The sequence below is a fragment of the Pithys albifrons genome, chromosome 3 (assembly GCF_047495875.1).
Source record: "Pithys albifrons albifrons isolate INPA30051 chromosome 3, PitAlb_v1, whole genome shotgun sequence".
Classification (NCBI taxonomy): Eukaryota; Metazoa; Chordata; class Aves; order Passeriformes; family Thamnophilidae; genus Pithys; species Pithys albifrons.
The window spans coordinates 19,804,906-19,827,271 of record NC_092460.1 but is presented as its reverse complement, the minus strand read 5'-3'; the positions used below and the strand labels follow the sequence as shown (position 1 = coordinate 19,827,271).

The 22,366-nt window shown below is 41.5% G+C and overlaps 1 long non-coding RNA gene and 1 pseudogene across 1 annotated transcript; both read left to right on the top strand.

The window, feature by feature from the left end:
• The first annotated feature begins 219 nt into the window (after positions 1-219).
• Positions 220-2,543, top strand: LOC139669921 (uncharacterized). The gene is made up of 2 exons (XR_011697339.1): positions 220-480; positions 792-2,543. It is a non-coding gene; the product is annotated as an uncharacterized lncRNA (long non-coding RNA).
• A 1,361-nt stretch (positions 2,544-3,904) lies between these two features.
• Positions 3,905-22,011, top strand: LOC139669529 (PHD finger protein 7-like; annotated as a pseudogene).
• Positions 22,012-22,366: the final 355 nt, after the last annotated feature.

The following is a 22,366-nucleotide window of genomic DNA, read 5'->3' as shown; positions in this document are numbered from 1 at the left end:
TCTTGCTGTGTTCATACAATTAGTGCACTGAAATCTTCCAGCCTGTCTGATTTACAGGCCCTGTTGAAAGTGAGACCTCAGTCCTCAGCAGGCATGAATTTTCTTGGGAGATGTGGGGTAATGGTGCTGTGCTCTTAATGAAACAGGTGCAATTTCACTGCAATTTCTATCTTGGCATATTAACTGCTGCTGCCTTTTGTTTTTCTTAGTACACAGGGCAGTAATTCAGAGCATTTCTGTTGGAGCCAATCATGTTGTGGGGGATAAGAGATTATGAATGATAGGAAGAATATGAAGAATAGACCTTCTGACTTGATTGCTGTCTTGCTCATGAGTTTTACAAACAGCAGCATTTTCAGAAGTGTTTAAGGAAATCAATTTGTTCTTTTTTGGGCAGAGGGCCCAAAGTTATTTTGTAGATCAGTGGATCTCAGTGAAGAACAAGATGGTTGGGAAGATAGACGAAGATTATTGATTGAGGTGAGTATTTAACATCTCTTCTTTGGTAACTGTGGGCATGAGGAGGGAACACGGCTGCTTATTTGCATGAAGAATTAGTTCAGGACCTCTAGAAAGGCTGGCAATTTTGTAATTGCTGAGGAACTAAACTTCTGTAGTATACAAGTGTGCATAACATCATGTTATGATGTCCCGTCAGGTAAATTAGTGAATCTCTGTAATGTACAGGACCAGTTACTTAAGTGTATGTAAAGATACAGGTGAATTTAGAAACTTGTATTAATCATTATTATTTTATTCATAGTTTTATGTTATATTTTATATATTTTCAGGAATGCCAGAAGAAGCTTGAAAGTTTCCCAGAAGTTAATGAAAAGGCATATATAATGTACATATACATATATACATACATCTCTATACACAGACATATACACATACACCTATATACATGTATACAGATGTATACAAATACATGTAGATATACATAGACATATAGACACAGACATCTATATGTATAAACATAAATACATATGTATACATATTATACATATATACACATACTTAGGCATAAATAGACATACATATATACTTATATATGCATGTCTGTATACATAAATCTAAACATATAGAAATAGACACATAGGCATTCTCCTATATATGTATCTATACATATACACATATACACACACATATATACATATCATACATATATACACACACATATATACATGTACATACATATATACACACATAGACATATATATACACACATATACATATGTGCATACATATATACATATATGCACATTTAAAAATACACACATATATACATAGACCTATATACATACCTATACGTATACACATATGCATACACATATATACCTATCGATACATATATACACACATAGACATAAATATACATACATATACATTCATATGTACACACATATGTATACATACAGTCGCATGTATGTATGTCTAGAATGTATACATATGTACACATATACATATGCATATACACACAGACATTTATATACATAAATACACTACTTACACATACACAAACGTACATACATGTACATATATACACAGACATAAATATACATACATATACAGATATATACCTATACATATAAATAAAAACATATACACATATACAAATACACGTGTACATTCACCTATACACATATCTATGCATATACACATATGCATACACACATAAATACCCCTACATAGATACGCATACATGTATACATATACAGAAATGTACATACATATACATATAGTCACATACACATGTATACATACTTATACATATATACACATACTTCACCATATAAATTCACATACATGTACATATATACATGGTATACATACATATAGTCATACCCATAGGTGTAAATACATATACGTAGATACACATATACATATATACACATATACACATATACAGATAAACACACAGACATAAATATACATAAATATACATCTATACATACGTACACATATGTACATATATATACATAAATATAAACATATACACGTATACAGATAGACATATATATACACACCTATATACATATCTACATATACACATATACATATGCATAATCCATAGATACACATATACATATTTACACACATATACATATATATGTACATATATACGCATATACATATATACATGTACACATACATACACATATATACACAGATACACACATAGATGTAAATACATATGCACAGATACATAAGTACACATATATAAATATATATGCATATATATATACACATAAATGTAAATATATACACATACACAAACACACACACATATATATACATAGACCTATAAACATATATACATACTATACATATACACACACACATACATGCATGTACAATTTTGCACACATATACATATATACACACACATACATATAGTCATATACACATATATACTCATATTCACATACATATATACACATGTAGACATAAATACACATATGTACACATATACATACATACATATACATATATACATATATATGCATGGTATTCAATAAAGGGTTTTATATATATACATATATATATGTATTATGTCTACCTAGGCCTCTGCTGCCAAGTGTCTCCAAGTCCTCCTGGGCACCTGCTGCCAGGCCCAGCCTGGCCCTAGCCCAGGGGTACCCGAGTGTTTTGACTCTTACCTATGTCCAGAGCAGCACAGCTGCCACATTCCCAGCTGGTTGTGCTGTCCCTTAGGCCGAAGCAGCGTCTGTGAGTGCCCTTGGCAGCACAGGAGCATTTCCCAGGGCCTGGGGAAGCATGGCTCTCTGACAGGGAAAAGGAAAACTGATGAGCTCCGTCTGCCCTGGCATCAGGAAGGTACAGGGTGTCCCTGCCCTTTCCCCTGTGCCGTTTCCATCCTGTTCTGCTGTTGATACGTTCTCTGACTGACTTACTGTTATTTTGCCTGCATGCTTTTCTCTGTTCCAAGGGTACACTTTAAAATGCTCAATCAAGATTGATTACCATAGGAGTGAGGGGTTCATCAGACCCGCTGTTAACCCCATCAGTCCCAACAAAAGCCACTGCTGTCTCCTCATCTACCCATCCATTCACTCCAGCATAGAAGGCTATGAGACTGTCAAGCATGATTTTTCCTTTTATTCCACCAGCTTAGAGATGACATTCAGGATGATGTCATCTTCCTAGGGAAGGAGGTGACACCGATGGGCCTGGCATTTCCTAGCTCCTTCTTGCTGCCCTGTTCAGAGACTGGAGTGATGTTGGCTTTTCCCAGTCTCGGGCACCTCTGCTGGGGAATCACCTTCCCTGGCCTGCTGCCAGGGGCAGGAGCAGAGATTCCCCTTGGCCAGGGCTGGAGCCCTGGAGTGGCACTGCTTGAACGGCATTTTCGTCCAACAGTGCCAACCTCGCTGGCCGCCCCAGGGCCTGGCATTTGCCCCTGCGCTTGCTGCAGCAGCAGCCGCCCTGACTCTGTGGCAACGGAGGGCTCGGGACCTGCCTTGGACCCTCGGCTGCTGAGGGGCTGCCTCACAGTGGGTGGTGGGGGGCTGAGGCCAACCCCGCCCATATTCCAGGTGCACGTGGCTTATGTCTCAGTGGCCAATGTGACCTGTGGGGCCAAGGGTACAAAGGCAACTCTGGGTTCAGGCCACCTGACAACGGGAGGAGAAGGAAGAGGAGGATAGAGCTGCCCAGGGAGAGCCTCACAGTTTCAGGCTCTCAGCCTGTGCTGCAACCTCACCCACGTCACACCTCTCAGAATCAGCAAAGGAGCATCTCAAGGTGACTGTGGTGTTCCTTGACTGGACAAGAGAAGGGGGAGAGGGGAAAAGCCTCTCTCCTATTTCAGAGCCAGCAGAGAAGAGTCTGGAGCAGACCTCAGTGTTCCAGTGTCAGGGTCTGACCGCTGAGACGCACCATGTCAGACAGGACAGAGGAAGCCCCCGGAGTGAGTGACCCAGATGAGACCAAAGTGCCCTTCCCACAGCCGGGCAGAGGGGCTGTCAAGGATGGCCAGTGCAGGGCTGGAAGTGGTGGCAGGGGAGGCAGGAGCCATCCAGCCATCTGGGTGCTGGGGCCCTCCTTTGCTCAGCAAGCCGGGCCCAGCTGGGACAGGAGGCACCTGCTGGGACACCTGTGCCCACAATGGCCCATCCTCTCCAAGGCCTCCAGCCCTGTCCTTCATCCAGGCAGGCACAGAGCAGCCCTTGGGGTCAGTCCCACAGGGATGCTGTCCCCAGCCCTGCAGAGGTGCCATTCCTGGTGCCATTGACTCTCTCCCTTCCAGCATGCCTGCTGTGTAAACGATCAGAGGCTGATCCGGACATCTGTGGGGAAAAACTTGAGAGATGTGGGCTCTGTGCCCACATGTTCTGCCTGGTGAGTTGCTCTCTGGGTTCCCTCCAGCTTTCCAACACACAGTCCCTGCCACTCTGTCCTTACGAGCGCATCGTCTTTCCTGCAGTTTTTTGCCACTCTCCTTCATCAGCAAGGGAATGAGCGGGTAGGATTCCTGGGCTTTCTCCCAAAGGATATCCTACTGGCTGTCCACCGGCTGGCACAGAAGGTGAGAGCCTGACATGAGCGGGGAGATTTGTACCAGGCGAGGTTTGCTGGAGCTTAGCCCAGACCCCAAGAAAGGAAGACCTGCCCTTGCCAACAGCTCTGGGACCAGGAGGAGACCCCAGGGCTGCTGCTGATGGGGCTGCTGTGCTCTTTCCAGCGCTGCTTCATCTGTGGCCAGAGCGGAGCCACCATCACCTGCTGTGAAATGGAGTGTGACCTGAGCTTCCACCTGCCCTGTGCCAAGGAGGCTGGCTGTGTCACCCAGTACATTGCACCGTACAGGTACCTCCTTTCCCCTCCTCTCCACCACCAGGGAGGAGCCCAGCACTTCTCACCCCACCCATCTCTTGTGTCCCCAGCTCCTACTGCCCTGCACACAGACCACAGCAGGCAGTGGAGGCGACTCCTGAGCCAGGCACCCTGATAAGTGAAAATGCTGGAAAAAGTGACTGCTAAGAGAAAGTTTTGTATTCTAATAGCAGCAAAGTATTTATTGATAATGTTGGCGGCAAAGCCAGTTCGTACTGGGCAAAAACTTGTTCAAGTAAAATAAGCCTAAGTTCATGGTTAACACCTTGTAATTTCCATATTAATGACTGGGCAAAAACGTGGGCAGAGCTTTCCTTTTGGCTTGGAATTTGGGTAGTGGTCTCCTGACTTCATCCCTCGTGTGGTCTCAAAGCGTCTTCTTCACCGTTGGATTTCTGCCTTTTCTTTGTTCAGTGACATGACCTGTCAACCTTGTAAAACCTTGGCTTCAACTCTCCAAAATCTTGATTTTTACCATTTCATCCTATTGAAGTGTCTAGCTTAGTTTAATTTATGACTTCTAACCCATAGTACACTAGTTCCTATAACTACTGGACAATTTGTACCAGAACAAAGTGACTCTAGCACTTTATGCTGTTCAGAGACTTTGCTGTGCAAACAACATTTTGAAAAGCAGAATTAGAAATTTCACAAAACTAGGGATTTTCAGTCCCAGCTGTGTTTCAAAGTATATGAAGTCTTTCATTCAGTTTTAATCCTATTGGGGTTTGATACACATGTACCATTGCTAATATCACTGCTGTTGTTCTGGCTTTAGTGCTTAATTTGTATTATAGCTACACATTGTGCAGTGCCAGAAAGATTATTGCTGCCGCTATGATTGAGTGTACCAGGGAGTTTAAAGACTTGTGAGACGGTGGGCAAATAACTTATAAAAATGTCTCACCAGTGGTAGGTCTTTACTTGTTTAACTTTGGTTAAGACAGTTTTAATACTTTTAATATCATGTTTAATTTGCCATAGCATGTGCTGAGTCATTTTGTTTAGGTGTCTTAGCATTTCTTTAAACAGGTTAAAATTTATGCTAGTTTTGCAATTCAGGTACATTGTAATATGTTGGAAGAAATTTGAACTTGAAAGTTTTTGTGCACAGCCCAGGCCATGGAGAGGGAAACGGGGCCTCTGTATCCTTGAGCCTGCTTCAAGAAGAGCAGTAAACAATAGAAAGAATGCGGCAGCTGCCAGGAGAAGCAGGTAAACACATTGATACAGAAAGGCATAGTTTTGAGAAAAGCACCAATCCAGCTGGTAGCACGCCCTAGCCATAGGCCAATGATACTCCTGTACTATTCGTAGACTGAGAGAATATGCGATATGTGCGTGTGTAATGTAAAGAATAAATCAGAACACTGATCATACTCCCGTGGAGGTTACATCGTGATTCTCACGCCGGAACCCGGGGAGCTCGAAACCGACATTTCTTACTTTAGTAATACAACATATAATTAAACCAAATTCTAACATGTACACAGCTACTGCTTACATAAAATATTTACACTGCTATTTCACACTACTAAAATACTTAATAAAGGTTTAAGACTGCGGCTATTTTAAAATAAAAGCTTGTGTTAATGTCATTATACTTATGAAAAGTTCAACAACTTGTGTCAAGTGAATTTGAGGATAGTGGGTTTCACAGGTTCTGAAGTCTATTTTTTTCTCTCAGGAGCTTTCTAGGTAGGCTTTTCTTTTACCCAGACTGCTGGGAGGGGGGTTAGCAACACTTTAAACAGTCCATTTCATATTTCTTGAAGAGGGTCTCCTGAGAAATTCTTAACATACACAATCACTAAAGGTACATAAATATAGTTTGCAATCAGGTAATATTTTATTTAACAGAATTTTAATAATTTCTCTTGATTTGTTAGTTTTGCACAGGAATGTTTCTGGTCACTCAGGAAAGGTATCTGTGAAAACTGAAAGATAACAGAAACTGCCCCCCCTCCTCCCCCCTTTCTTAAGAGCTTAAAAGTCAATTTGCTAAATTTCACTTAAAAGGTGTTTTTTGTTTATTGCTCTTTGTTGTATTTCGGTTCTAGTATTTGGGTTTCTCAGACATGTTTTACATTGAAATGTAACTTGTTTTATTGTTGTGAAGAGATTTGGCTTTGCTACTCAGGTTTTTAAATATTGGCATGATAAATCTAATTTTTAGTGTGTTATGCTCAGCTTTCACAAAATGCTAAACTAATTTTTTTAGGTAGCACTGACTTATTCATTATTATTATTATTATTATTATTATTTCATATATTTTTTGTAATCTGATTTTGATGCACTATTTGACTGTTAGATTTTATTTCTTCTGGTACTAGGGCTGCTATTTGTTCAAGTTTCAGCACCTTGTTTTGCCTTAGCATCAGTTTTTATGTTACTTACTTTTTGAACACTGTTACCTCTTTGGTGTTTTTTTACAGTACATAATGGCCACTTCTGATGGGAGTTGTAGTGCTTCTAGCAATTGCAGAATTTTTTCAACATATTTCCTTTGTGCAGTTAAAAGTCCTCTTTCTAAAATGCTCTATGAGCATGGACGATGCCAAAGACAGATTTAAAGTCAGTCCAGATGTTGATTTTGCCAGTTCTAGAGCTCAGGTGAGTGCTATCAGTCTTTCTGGGCTGAAGTTCCTGTAGGCAGAGGATTTCATTTGCTTACCTTTTTTCACAAAGCTGCTACTGGCAGAAACCAATTTTCTGCTTCCAGGAGTGGTTCTTCTTTAAGGTCTGGATGGCTGGAATAAACTGCTTTAGTGGTCTCCAGGCAGTCAGGTACAACAGGTTCAGCTGTGCATGCACTTTCTAGGAACGCAGCTGGTTGACAATGTTAGTCATTTGAATATTTATGAAATTTCCTGGCTTCTTCTATGTTTATGATCACTGCTGCTCTTTGCTTTCAGGCAGCTGGGCCAGCTTTTGCTCACTTCATCTAATTGCTTAGAGAAGTGGCTGCTGGCTTTTTGTCTGGCCCCAGCTGCTCTGTCAGGACCCCCAGGACTTTCTTTGCTGCTCGTGCAAAAACAGCCAGAAGGGCTTCCTCACATCAGGTAATCCCAACGCCGGAACCCTCAGGAGTTCTTGCTTTAGCTGCTCAAAGGCCTTATTTGCTGCAGGGGTCCAGGCTATGTTGTCTTTAGCAGCTTTTAACAGGTTATAGAATAGTTTTGCAGTTAGTCTATCAGCCAGGATAGCTTGGCATTTCAGGAACTGAGAGAGTGGCAGTCAATGGTTACCTTTCTGCTCCAGCACTGCTGACACACCAACCTGTCATGTCCAGAAACGCTCAAAGATCTCTCACTGTCTGTGCTTCAGGTGTTTGGCAGTTGCTTCTTTTCTTGCTGTTCTTGGGGAGCATTATCTTCTAGAAACTGCTTATCTCAGGGGTAACTATTGCTTCTGTATCAGTTGCTTTTTCCTGTTGAGAGACTCAGTACTCATTTAGCAAATTTGGAGTCTACAGAAGAAAATCTTGGTTTTCAGTGGTTATTAATAAGTTACTTATAAATTGCAGAAACATACTTTCTCCCAGTGGCAACTGCTATTGTTTCAGATGTTAAAATCTTTGAGGTAACATTGTCCAAGGTAGCTGTTGTGAGTGGTGTGGTTTTTGGTTGTTTTTTTTTTTTTCTTTTTAGCAAATATATTAAAGCTTTCCTACTTAAATGCAAATATTTTCTGACTTTTTGCTAAGGAAAGACAGAAAAGAACATTTTTAAAATCTAATACTTGCTTTTTGTTCTCAGTTATTGGTTTTGCTTCTGGTTGTACTTCTATTTAGATGGGGCTTGCCCATTTTGACTTACTTGGTGTGTTAGTAGCTCAGACTCAGGATACACTTAATCTAAATTTGATTAATATTTTGATTATTCTGTTTTGGTTTCACACAGTTCATAGCTAAACTCAAAGCTGTTATCAATTGTTTTTCTTTTTTCTTGAATTCAATTTTACAGCTTCCAGATTTTCTAACAAATTTTTGCCCATAAGGGTTTGTACAAATTTGGTAAACATAAAAACTGATGTACTTCATTTGTTTTCTCATTTTAAACTTAAGGGGTTTCAAAAGAAAGCTTTCTCTGTTTGACCAGTTGCACACCTGTGACTTGAACAAATTTATGACTTTTAAGTATCAATTTTTGATTTAAAACAAAAGCTGTAGTTCCAGTGTCAAGCAGCAACAGTTTTTTTCTAATGTTTATATTTTTATATTGGAGCTGCTACTACAATTTTAAGTACCACCACATCTATTGTATAAAATACTTACATGTAATAAACAATTGCAAAACAAACAAATCCTAATTTTAGGTCTTGTCCAGTGTGGCATGCTTACAGTTAATTTTTCAACACTGCCACATTTTGGCAGGGTAATACTTTCAACAATATGATCTTAGATGTTTTAGGTATTGAGTAACTTTTCTGAAAACAAATAAAACAACTCAGAAAACAGTAACTTCACACAAAACTCTTAACTCTTTTTTTTTTACAATAAGGCATACACACAAAACTCTCAACTTGTCTAAAAACAAGACAACCACACAGAAGACAGTAACCACACACACAAATCTTAATTTTAGGCTTTATCCAGTGGGCTATTTTTATAGGCAATCTATCAGAGGTACCACTCATTTACAACACAATAGCCCACATTGTCAGTGGGATTATAAACAAAAACTTATTTCAAACATATAGTAATTTCTCTAAATCCAAAATCACACACACAACTCTTAAAATGCACAACACTGCTTAATTCTAAAACAAACATAAAGTACATACACAGACTTCACACTCAGCTCGTGGCTGATCATATCTTATTCATTCACTAATCACATGTATACTACAAATTAACACCTCAACTTACTTTTTCACAGTATACAAGACAGCTCAGACACCCAATAACTTTTACCTGTGTCTCATTTACTAATCACACATAAATTATTCAAAACTAAAATGCACACGAGAACTGGTACACACAAAGGCTTGGCTCAGACACACTTAAAACCTGGGCAAACAGCTCAGACACAGACAAAAACTTAGATAATAGCAAACAATTTGCACAGAGAAAAGCAATGCTGTAAGAGCCCACAGAAAAAAAACAAACACTGCGAGCTGCGTCTGTAGGATTTTAACACTTAAAGCACAGAGTAGTTTCTCTAATACAGAAAACACAGAGAAACACAGGATTCTGGAATTACAGGTACAGATAGAGGTACAGAGAGTTAGCTCCGTGCAGGGAAGAATTCCCTTTTTAAAGGGGACATTGCCTACTGCTTCTGGAGGAATTTAATACCAGGACACAGATACAGGTACAAGCAGGAAGATGAACTCTGGGGAGGATATCTCACAACCCCCATTCACTTCTGCAACAAGATGTCTCTTGTTATCCTTTAGGTTACAGGACAGGAAAACAGAAATACCTTTTGGCAAAATGCAGCGAGTTCTTTTCCACCCCTGTAAAAGGCACTGAAGAAGGGGGAGCCCCTCTAGGTAAAACTCACCTAGGGGTGCCCAGGGGGTCCCCAATCACCTACGGATTATGCAGCCAGATGGAAATGTCCCGCTGGGGTGCCAAATCTGATAAGCGAAAACGCTGCAAAAAGTGACTGCTAAGAGAAAGTTTTGTATTCTAATAGCAGCAAGGTACTTATTGATAATGTTGGAGGCAAAGCCAGTTCGTGCTGGGCAAAAACTTGCCTAACTTGTTCAAGTAAAATAAGCCATTTATAGTCTTAAGTTCATGGTTAACACCTTGTAATTTCCATATTAATGACTAGGCAAAACCGTGGGCAGAGCTTTCCTTTTGGCTTGGAATTTGGGTAGTGGTCTCCTGACTTCATCCCTCGGGTGGTCTCAAAGCGTCTTCTTCACCGTTGGATTTCTGCCTTTTCTTTGTTCAGTGACATGACCTGTCAACCTTGTAAAACCTTGGCTTCAACTCTCCAAAATCTTGATTTTTACCATTTCATCCTATTGAAGTGTCTAGCTTAGTTTAATTTATGACTTCTAACCCATAGTACACTAGTTCCTATAACTACTGGACAATTTGTACCAGAACAAAGTGACTCTAGCACTTTATGCTGTTCAGAGACTTTGCTATGCAAACAACATTTTGAAAAGCAGAATTAGAAATTTCACAAAATTAGGTTTTTTTGGTCTCTTTTTCCTCCACACCCAATGCCTCATCTGCATGGAGCCTGTGGAGGACAGAAAGACTTTCAAGACCATGGTGTGCCCAGAGTGCAAAAGCATCTGGTTCCACAGGTACTGCATCCAAGTAGGAGCAGTTTCCTCACCCCCAGGGGCACAGCAGGGGCTCAGCAGCACCAGGGCCTCACTCAGTGCTGCTTGTTTCTCCTGCAGGGACAGGCTCTGTCTGCAGGTATTTTAGCCTTCCAGTGCCCCCTCTGCAGAGGCCATCGGGAATTTCTCGTGGATATGTTCACTGTGGGGATCTGAATCCCCTTGAGGTTGGTGTCCTTCTGCTGGGCTCACAACACAGGAGGGTGCAAGTGCTGTGCCTTGCCAGGGCATGCCCCAGCACTCTTGGCCCTACACTGCTTTGGGAGGGCCACGTTCAGCTTCTCACAGGAGTTGGAAATGGCACAGTGGAAAGGGCAGGGACTCACCTGCCAGATGCCAGGGCAGGCGGAGCTCATCAGTTTTCCTTTTCCCTGTCAGAGAGCCATTATGGGAGGAAGACGATGCATTCAGGGACCTGGGAGTGAGGCACCACCAGTGCAATGCCAGAGAGTGTCTTTATCCAGGAGGCAGAGAGGAGGCAGAGGAAGAGGGGTAAGTTGCCAGAGGGGGGCCGTGGGGGGCTCTGCAGAGGATCTGTGCCTTGGCAAGGGCTGAAAGCAGAAGGAGCCTGAAGGAGAGCTTGGCCAGATATCCCATGCTTTTGACACTTTGTCCTCACGGCCATCAACCTTTTTGCTTCCCCAGGCCCTGGGAAATGCTCCTGTGCAGCTCCTGTGCTGCCGAGGGTACCCACAAACGCTGCTCCAGCCTGACAGACAGCGCAACCAGCTGGGAATGTGGCAGTTGTGCTCCTCTGGACACAGGTAAGAGACAAAGCACACAGGTGCCCCTGGGCTGGGGCCATGCAGGGCCTGGCATCAGGTGGCCAGGATGGCTTGGCAGAGCCTGTCTGCTCCAGGAGGGCTGGGGGCACTGCTCTGGCCCAGCCTGCCTTGGGCCTGGGGAGCCCTTGACCTTCCCACTTCCCCTTACAACCCCCGGGAATGAGTCAGAGCTGGACATCCCTTCCCACTTCCCCTTACAGCCCCCGGGAATGAATCAGAGCTGGACATCCCTGACCTGGGCACACAGGACAGCAGCTCCTCCACCAGTCCTGGGCCTGACCTCACACAAAATGGCTCCTGCCAGCAAGGTCAGGCCCCAGATCCACAGGGCCAGAGCTGTAATGACTGCAGGCACAAGCCATTATCATTATCTCTGATTTCTGAACACTAGTTGCTACAAAAACTGTCTGAAGCACAGAGGGAGGCGTCTTCATTATCTCATTATAGCTCACGTCTTAAAGCCAGACTCCCTCTTGCATTTTCACTCAGGCCAGGTTTCACTAAAGAACTGGGTGTCTAATTTATCTGGTTTTAATATTTTCCCCTTTTCTAGTCATTCTTTATAAAAATGCAAGAGACTTCATCAGCTTTCCTGTGGAATGCATTATCCAAACTGGCCTCCCGAGGTTGCTGGCTTTTCATTATCAGGGTCAAAGTACAGCCACTAAAGTGCCAGTCAGCTGCACTACTTTATTTTCTCATTCTGCAACTTCATAGTAGAGGAAATGTATTTCATCCATACATACAGTAATGTGAGAGAAAACCACTTCCCACATACACAAATTCCTGACTCATTCCTTTTGAACGTGGCTGAAACAACTGCTGAATCCAAACATGAAATGCTATGATACCCCCTCAATAGGTTTTTCCAGGCTTTCCAGTAAGAGGAGGAGGATCACAGGGAGATGTCTTGTAGCTAGATGATAGATTGGAGATTTGAACCTCTGGGGTGTGTTTTCAGTTTAATTACTCCATTTACTAGTCTTGGGCATTTGGTTTCCCCACCACGTTCACTATGTAAAATAGAATAATACATCTCTACTCATGGGTCTTGCGTGGTCTCAGAGGGAGTGGCTCACATGTCTGTAATGTTGAGATCCAGATATCAAAAAGTGTTATACAATGGTAGAACAATAATATTGTTGCACTACTGTCATCTCCCTGATTTTTGGTAACATGGTTGTCTGTAGCATTCAGAAACTGAGCCTTCCTGGGAAAGGACATGTTTGCAGCTAACAAGGACATTTTGTTTACTACTTCACAGAAAAGCACCAACAGATACGTAATTCTGTGATATGTTAAGCAGAAGAGTTGTAGGACTTATTACATGTGCCTTCATAGCTAGTCTCACTTGTACACAGGCAGAACTAATCTCAGTAAATTGAGAGGTCAGTAATTGAGGCTAAATTTGAGCAGTACTAATTAGAAGGATGAATGAACTGTATTTTACTCAAAGCAGATTTGATTTAATAAATTATGCCACTTAGATAGCCAAGTTGCTATGAAGCAAAAAAAGAGAAGGTGCTTAGCAGAAGTGTAGCGGAGACCTGAATTTAGGTTATCTAACACATCTTTGACAGGAACACTTCAGCTCCACATGGAGTTCTGTAGCAAATCTGTGATGCATTTAACTAGCCACTAAAAGGCACTGCTGCATCCAAGGAATCACCTATAGAATATGCATAAAAGGGGTTTAGGATATTGCTGAGGTGTAAACAATGTGGCATCTATTTGCTCAGTTACAGAACTGAGTACAATTAAGTAAGGCTTAAAGGGTTCTTAATTTGCTTATTCATTCAGCAACGACACCTTGTAAAGTTGTGTTGCCCAATTAACTACTTGAACAGTCATTCTAGAGGTACACTACAAAATCTATAAGGAAGGTAAGAAGATAAAAAAGTAAGAAGAAGTGTGGCCTGTAAAGGTGTCTGATAGATTTGTTTCTCTTTTCTGTCAGCTGGGACACACCTGCCCTTAAGAAAGCTACAGCCATCTTGCAGTTGTGAGATGTGATTTTAAGCTAACTAGATGTACCCAAACCAGGTGTAGTGATTAGCAGTGAAGATTCAATAGTCCAGGTGCCAGCTGTCGTAGCAATTCAGCATGATCTCTAGCTGGCTTGGACATGATGAAGCCCAAGCTGTTACACGCTCACTGCTCTCATTAATTATCGGGCTCAACTGAAGCTAACTATGGTATTCATTCATGTTGCAGTCAGAATTCCTAAACGAGCATGAAAAAGACTAACTCTGTAGTCCAGCTGCAGGACTTGAGAAAGTATTTTGCAGACAGATAGTTTTGTAGTCCATGTTGCCATGAAGCTATAGATTGCTTGTACTGGCACAGCACAGACAGAAGCACAGAGAACAAGTGCTCCCTAACAGGTGTGTGGAATGGCAGCCACTTGTGCCAGCACTGCCACTTGAAAATTCACTCATCAAACTGTGCCTTGATGTACCAGCACTCACCTCAGCTCTGGGCCAGCCCACTGTAAAGCTGGTTCTTAGGAGTGCCCTAAGCGGACAAGCAGTCAAAGACTACACAAAAACTGACAATTGCTCCCAAGCCTTGTCAAGACTGGTGCATTAACTGCTTACTGCTTGATGGCTTCTCAGGCTCTTACACAAAGATGCCAAGTAGCATATGAAAAAAACCACAGGATAGGAGGTTCCCCCTTGTCCAGTATTCATAGCTGATAACACCCACCCCCCCCCCCCGGCTCAGCACTGCAGTATGGAGCAGTCATCTGATGCCCAAAGTCACAGCTCTCTTGCCAGGAAATGTGCCATACTAATGCTGCTGTTCTAAGCAGCTCAGTCTTTAATCTGATTTCTTTGTTTCTTATTTCAGGCAAGCTGCTGTAACAGCAATGTTCATTAAAGGCTGCTAAGCCACTTGGCATGTCTATAAAACTCAGGCATGTTAGCTGTTCTCCTGCTCTTCCCAGTTGGCCAGGGGCCCGCTCACTTGCATTTAAGGAGGACTTTAATGTGTTTGTACTACTATGATATTGCACAGATCAGTGTGTAGTTACTGTTTTATTTCCCTAGCTGAGCTAGATAAATATTGAGAAACACTTATATGGCCTACTTTTATACGGAAAGTAAATCTTTGTAAGTAAAAATTCAAAGTGAAGCTTGCTTTTTTTGGAACCATATGTGCTCTGGGTATTTAATCATATTTCTGTTGTTTCTGGGTTTACTGGATATAATTTATAAAGTGCATTAGGAGATCCACAGGGATGTGATCCATTCAGAGTCTATAACCCAGCAGGATTTTTGGACAATGACTGTAACAGGAGCAGGATCAAACCAAGCCTGTCTTCCTGTTAGTATTTTTAAAAGGGTTCTCTGAGACTGAGAGATAAATAGTAATCAGTAGTCTGTAAAAATAAGTGGTATGTTGTACTTTATATCTAGTTTGGATTTAAACTGCAATTTTTAGAAGGAAAGAGTTGTCAATGAAGAACTTTGTATCCTCAACCTGAATAAAAACCTGAAATTATCCTGCTGCTGAAAGTCACTGCTACTGAAAAACAGGGGTGGATCAATTCTAGAGAAGGAACCAACTACTGACATCAACAAAAAACCCATTCATAAAGAATCACAAAGATCATCTGCTCTATTTAAAGTATAGTAGGTTTTTGAGGGCCATTTGTTACAAATCTACACCAAATTTCACCTCAGTAAAACAGCTGAGACAAAACTGGAGTCAGAGAACTCTGGAAATACAGCTGTCTGGGGACAGCCCACAGTCCAACTGCAGAGGCACTGGTCACTGGGTTAATGACACACTGAAACCCATTTGTTGTCGGGGAAAAGAAAATCCGTTAGAAAAACCTACAGGGACATCTAGCTCTATGACCTAACTGCTGCAGTTGTCTTTCATGCAGTGGTATATTATGGAGATAAAAACCTTTGAAAGTGGGAGACTGGAAATACAATGCTGTTTTTACTTGCAAAGAGTTTCTCATGCAAGTGTCCCTGGGAGATGTTTTATAATAAAGTTTGAATGAAATACAATAAAAATCAAATCAAAGCGCATTCACTACATACCAAATGGAACAGCCCAGGTTTCAGCTTTGGTTTTAAAGCCAGGAAGATAATTTACTTGATGAATTTCTGTTGCTGCTGCTCAGAATTAAAAAAAAAAAAAGAGAGAGAGAAAAAAAAAAGAAAAAGACAGTTCAAAAGGTGGTTTACAAACAGTTTGGATTTAAAAGCTGATGTTGTCAAAAGATCAAAATTGAAAGACTCACAGAATTCTTCAGCAAGCTGCAAATATCCATAAAACAAACAGAAATCAGTTCTATTCCAGGATCAAGAGAAGAATTTTACATGTACAGCATTTTCTTTTCAAGTATGCATATGATAATCACTGCATGCAAAAATGTTAACATATTGCATGTTTCATTTGCATGAAAAAGTTCTGCAGCTACAAGCAGAGCTCAGCCCCACTCTGTGCACCCCAACAGAACAGCTTCATGTACGAGTGAGGAGTGTAACTCCATGTCACTGTGTGCATGAGGTTATTCAAACATATCCAAACATTAATTCCAAAAACAACAGCTGATGCAGAAGTCCAATGTTCTTTTATTTTTTTTTACTTCTGTCAGAACTTTCCAGGTGGACTAAAGGGATCCAGTGTCATTTAAGATTTGCTGACTTGAAAACCAGACAGCCTCCTCTTACAGGTATTTTTCCATTCACAAATACAGGTCCAATGTGGTTTGAGCATGAAAGGTATTTTTGCTAATGACTCATAAAATTCTAGGTGAAATTAATGCTCTGTGCCAAAATCTGTATCTGTAAAGGTGTAAAGGCTCTCAGGTTAATAGCAATGATTTCCAGCCCTGGCCAATTTCCACAGGCTGAGTGTTCCAATCAAGCTGGCAGAGGGTTTTATGTAAATGAGTCCATTATCAGAGCTGTATGTATCTGGTTACTGACCTACAGGCCCTTAAGGGAAATTGGCATCAGTATTTCCAAGACAAGCACTTTTTTCTTAGTGTTCTAAGCACTTGTTATTTTTTGGTTTTGCTTTGGGTTTCTTTTTTGGTCTCTAAACAATGGTTTATAGCTTGACGATTAAAGAACAGATCATGCAAGTGAAAGGTGCTTCTTAATTCCCTAGAAATATAACATGTTTAGGTTAGTTAGGTCTATTATAATTTTTACAGAATCCAATTAGATAAGCCACAGTAAAACAAGCAAGGCATGAAAATTAGCCAATCTGTGGGTTGTTTCTTCTTACATAAAGAAAACATGTTGAAGATTTCAAAAACCTTTTAAAAAGGCAAGAAAAATACATGGGAAGCATTTATGTGGTAGAAAGACTTTAACCTTGTGTTAGCTATGGGCCTTTCAGTCTTGCTGCAATATTCACCTGTTGGTTCATGATGAGCAGGTACAATTTGTAGGCTGTCAGATGAGAACCAGCCATTATCAGTCTGATCCGGAGTTCTGTGGCCAGCATTAGCCAACACTGCACCCCTCAGGGAAGGATGTAAAACCTCTTCATTCTTCTTGCATATATTTTAACTGCCCATATTGTATGTACTGACAGTGGCAAGTATCTGCCTGACCTTTTTTGATAATCTGCATATTTTACCATAATTTTCATAATCTCTCCTTGTGGCATAATTTAGCAAACAGAAGGTAGTTTTATTACAGAGGTTTTTCTGTGTCAATAGTGTTGCTCTCTTTGCAAAACTACGTTACCATTTGTTTCTACTTGAAATACTGAGGATTCACTTGAAGTTGTGGGATGAAATGCTGGTCCTTTTGCAGTTTTCTTGTTGTTCTTTGACAAGATCAGGGTTTAGCCATTGACCCTGTGTTACACAAAGTGTGGGTGTTATGGAGAACATCTGTTTTATCAGAGCCAGAAATCAGGATCCTAGTTATTGAGAAAGCAGTGCTGTAATACTGCCAGCTGGCAGTACAGTGTCATTAAAGGTACGATGTCATAATGTATTTTAGATACCTTATTAAGTGTTTCTGTAAATGCATGGAACAAAGTGATGTTCTAGGAGCACCTGGGTGAACAAATTTGAGGAACAGGGGTGTGAGTCATAATAGCAGTTCAGGATTCAAAACATTTCTTGCAAAGCAGTAGAAAGACATTCAGTTAACCTCTTGTGTCCTGATGATGTTGGAAATGCTTTTGTGCATTGGAATATTGGACTTATGCCTGGAGGGAGAGTTAAGCTTACTTCTGTTGACATATTCTCTTTAATCAGTGGTTTGGGTATCTCATTTTAGACATGAAAATTAGAAAATTTGGCAAATAGCCACAGCTATGAAACACCCAAGTACAGGATCCAGCATTTCACCTTGTTGAACCTTATACAGTTGGCCTTGGCCCAGCGAACCAGCCTGTCCAGATCCCTCTGTAGAGTCCTCCAGCAGATCAACACTCCCACCAAACTTGGTGTCATCTGCAACTTACCGAGGCTGCCCTCGATCCGTTTCTCCAGATCTTTGATAAAGAAGTTAAACAGAACTGGCCCCAGTACCGAGCCCTGGGGAACACCCCACTTGTGACTGGCACGTTGCTTCAGGTTTCTCAGGCAAGCTGGGAGATGGTCTCCTGATTACAGACTACAAGGGAAACTCTAGCTCTGATTAAAGCAGTGGAGTTTGGCTGCTGGCTTAAAGGAGCAAGCAGTTAAATCTCTTTTAGGTTAGTGGCATAGTAAACAATTTGCTTTAGGAATGTTGTCTACTCAGGGTTTCTTCGAGGTCATCCTTATGTGTCTGTGCCCAGCTGTCATTTAGACCATAAGCTTCCACTTGTGACCCTGTTTCACACATGCCACTGCCTCTAGAGCCCACCTACCTGCATAAATAAATCAGTAAGGACATCTGACAAGCACCTGTCAGGCAGTATGAGAGAAGCATGTGGGTGGCAGGCAAAGGGGAGGTGAAGTATGTCACAGTTGTTGTTCCCCTGAATGTTCTGTCACAGCATTGGAGATAGAGCTGCTACATCTGAGGATGATCACGTGGAGCTCCCCAGTGCTGGTCTCTTTGGGGACCTTACTGAAGTGAAGGGATCTCTCACAGTATAGCTGTACTATGCAGAGAAGAAGGTCACAGTGATCTCCTGGAGCATCACAGACCTGAGCACTGTGTGGGGGCCCTGGGGTCTATCTGCAGGAAGTTCTGTGCAGGACTGTGGACTCTGTTCTACTACACTTAACAAAAGGACTTCTGGTCCTGAATGTGGCCCTTGGGCATTGATGCACTGTAACAATTAAATAATGACAGTAATAAGACTTGCCTACACAGTTGTGTGCTTCATGCAAGCTGAGAAGGCACCACAAGTAAAGCAGTTCTTCCACCTTGTGGTTAGACAAATTGCTGCTGGCAGAGCCTGTACATCAAAAATCAGACTGCATAGGAACACTGATATTAAACAGACCCAGCAAGCACAGGACTTTTGATATTGCAGGACTCTCTTGCAGACCAATGCTACAAGTATTAACTAGCCACATCCTGTAAACTGAACATCCATCTGCCTGTGTGTACTTAGACACGTGTGTACACACAAATAGCTTTGTAATGCCCTCTGGTGATCCCAGCCCACAGGTGCTATGAGACCTGGGTAACAACAGCTCCTTCATCCTCCCTGGTAAGAAAAGGCCTTTACTCAGTGCAACAGCCAAACGTTGACATCCTGATAAAATGTACTGGTATGGGAACATGGTGTGAGCATGTCATAGATGTGAAAAATGTGATCTGTTCAAATGGAGGTTATAGCTGGTTTCTGCAAGCAATGACAGTAGAACAAAAAGGAACCATTTAGAGGGAGTGAAAAAAACCTCTATGGTGCTCTCCCTGTTTCTTCTCTCTGCCCCTATTTCTGCATTTTTACCTCTGGCTATTGAAGCAATCATGTAGTCTTTGCTGCTTACATCAGGGTGCAATTCAGTACAATTGGGTCCAGAGTCTGTAGTCAGTTGCCACAGAGCAAAGCTGGATTTAAAAGCAGTAATTAAACGTTAGCTTTGCACTAATGCAATAGAGGTATATTGAGATATATAATTTTGCAGTAAATGCTGAAGATTTGCACTGTGTGGAACAGTGGAACACATTGACTAATAAACTTCAGTGCCAGTAAGTGAATACTAATGTTTTTAATGGTCCTAAATTACATTATTTCTGAATCAGGATTAGCTTGGTTATATAAGAGGGATTGATTTGGTTCAAAGAAGAATAGCTAAACATGAAAAGAACAAGCTGTTTAAAATCTACATCTGCTTCTCAGATGTTGCTGTTCTCTAAAGAGCAGTTTATTAATTACATGCTATCCTCCTCCTCATCATCATCATTCCAATTGTACCAGCTGGCACCACTCTACACGGAGTCCTCTTGCAGTAGTAGGTGCTTCCAAAACAGTGTAAAAATCAGCACTAGTCTATAAAATTCAATTTTTTCTACACAGTCTGCAATTTGTTGCCAAAACAGTTTCCCAAGATAAACTCTAAAAGCCAGGGAGTCATATCAGGCCAAATTTGACTTGGTGTCTCACATGGCTTTACTATAATAATGTCCCAAGAACTCCATCTTCAATTTCTTTTGCTCTTCAGTTCTGTAGAGTGACACATAATTATATAACAGAGCTGAACTTGTCTCCTCTCTGTGTATTTTTCTACTCCAGTTAGCAAAACAGTTTTTTTTCACTATAAGGTCTGAAGAAACCTTGCTTTCATCAGCCATTTCTTCCACCTAGAATTGAACATCAATGTGAAATTTCATCTGCAGGACTGTACTCTCTTCACACAAAATGTGAAGTTGTTTACACCTGGACAAAATAGAGATGTAGGCAAAATCTAATAAGTTTTCATCCTCCATGTCTAAGTAGACAATTCTATATAATGGTAAGGTTCATTTTTTTACAGTAGAAAACAAAATTATTTTATTGTCTAAAATTATTTAAAAAAACCAACCAGGAACACAAGAAGTCTGACAGGTGGGCCATTGAAAGAATATTGAATATTTTTCCCTATTCTTATGGCACAGGCAAAGGTTACTCGTAGAAAAGCATGTGTGACTGTGCTAATTGTGGCATCTCCTTGCACACTGCCACCATTGATCTCCTAATCACTGCTGTGTTTCCTCGTCCAATCTTCCACAAAACCACTGCTCGTTCTCCCTTCTTTTCCACTTATCAGGTCTGGTAAACCAGCACAGAGACAGTGTTAGTAGGTCAAAGCAATCTCATCAAATCAACTCTGCAAGACAGCATGTCAGCTGGAAAGCAGTTGCTTTATCTCTAATTAGAAATGGGGGGGTTGAAACCAGTTTCAATAAACTTTATGTTTTGAAAGGAGCAACTCTGGATAAAAACTAAAATATCCTCAGGCCTATTGGCAGATATCTTAAATAACTCAGAAAAGAGATGCATAGTTTTGGAAGCCTGGAGAAAGAAAAATATACTGTCCAAAAATTTAAAAAAAAAGTTAAAGAAAAAAAAATTAAATGGGAATTAGAGCTAGTCTTTTAAATTAATCTCAGAAAAGCAGGGATCAAATAATCAACAGAGTATACCGAAGCACATAGAAAATATCAGGGAGATTTTTGGAAGCCATTATGCATTTTATAGAGTGTATACAATGACTTTAATATCTTTGTATTAACACCTCTATTTGCTTTAATATTTCCTCTGACTTCTGTTTACCTCTTCCTTTCAGACCGCTGATAACTCGCCCCGGAAGGGCCTGGAAAGCACACAGGACATTTTATGGCTCTGGCAAAGAAACACCTCCAACAATCAGCCATGTGAGCACCTTTCCCTCACTGGTGGTGCTGGGTGCCTTAGGGACACGTCCCTGTACTGTCACTTCGCCACACACAGCCCAGTGCTCCTCACTGCCATCGCTGTTCTGTATTTCAGTGAAGCCCAGCTGTGCCCGGTGTGTCACACACAGCCTCGGGGACCATGTGCCAGTGGGCCACCAACCAGGACCATCAGATGCCTCAGAGATGTCCTGTCTGCAGTGCCCACCTGAGTTCCCCTTGTAACCCACAGACACCTCAGGAGGGTGGTTCTCATCTCAAAACACACTTGTAAGACAGGCAGAGCATCTCTCCAGAGGTGTCCACTTGAAACTCCACTGACGACAGAGAGTCCAGACTTACATCTCCCACTTCCAAGGGGCCGAAAGCAGATGAACCATTTAGACAAAGATAAAGCCTCATTACAACCTGTGCCATCTGACATGTGACAGCAGGAGATGAGCCGTCCCCAGAGGTGTTTGTTGATTATAGACCAAACTAAGATGACAGCTTCAGTCTAGGTACCTCTGTTTTAGGTACCTCTGTTTTAGGTACCTCTGTCTGATGTTGGACACCTCCCAGTCTCACACAGGCCTGGGGGTGTGCTGCATGCAAGGAGATTCTTACTG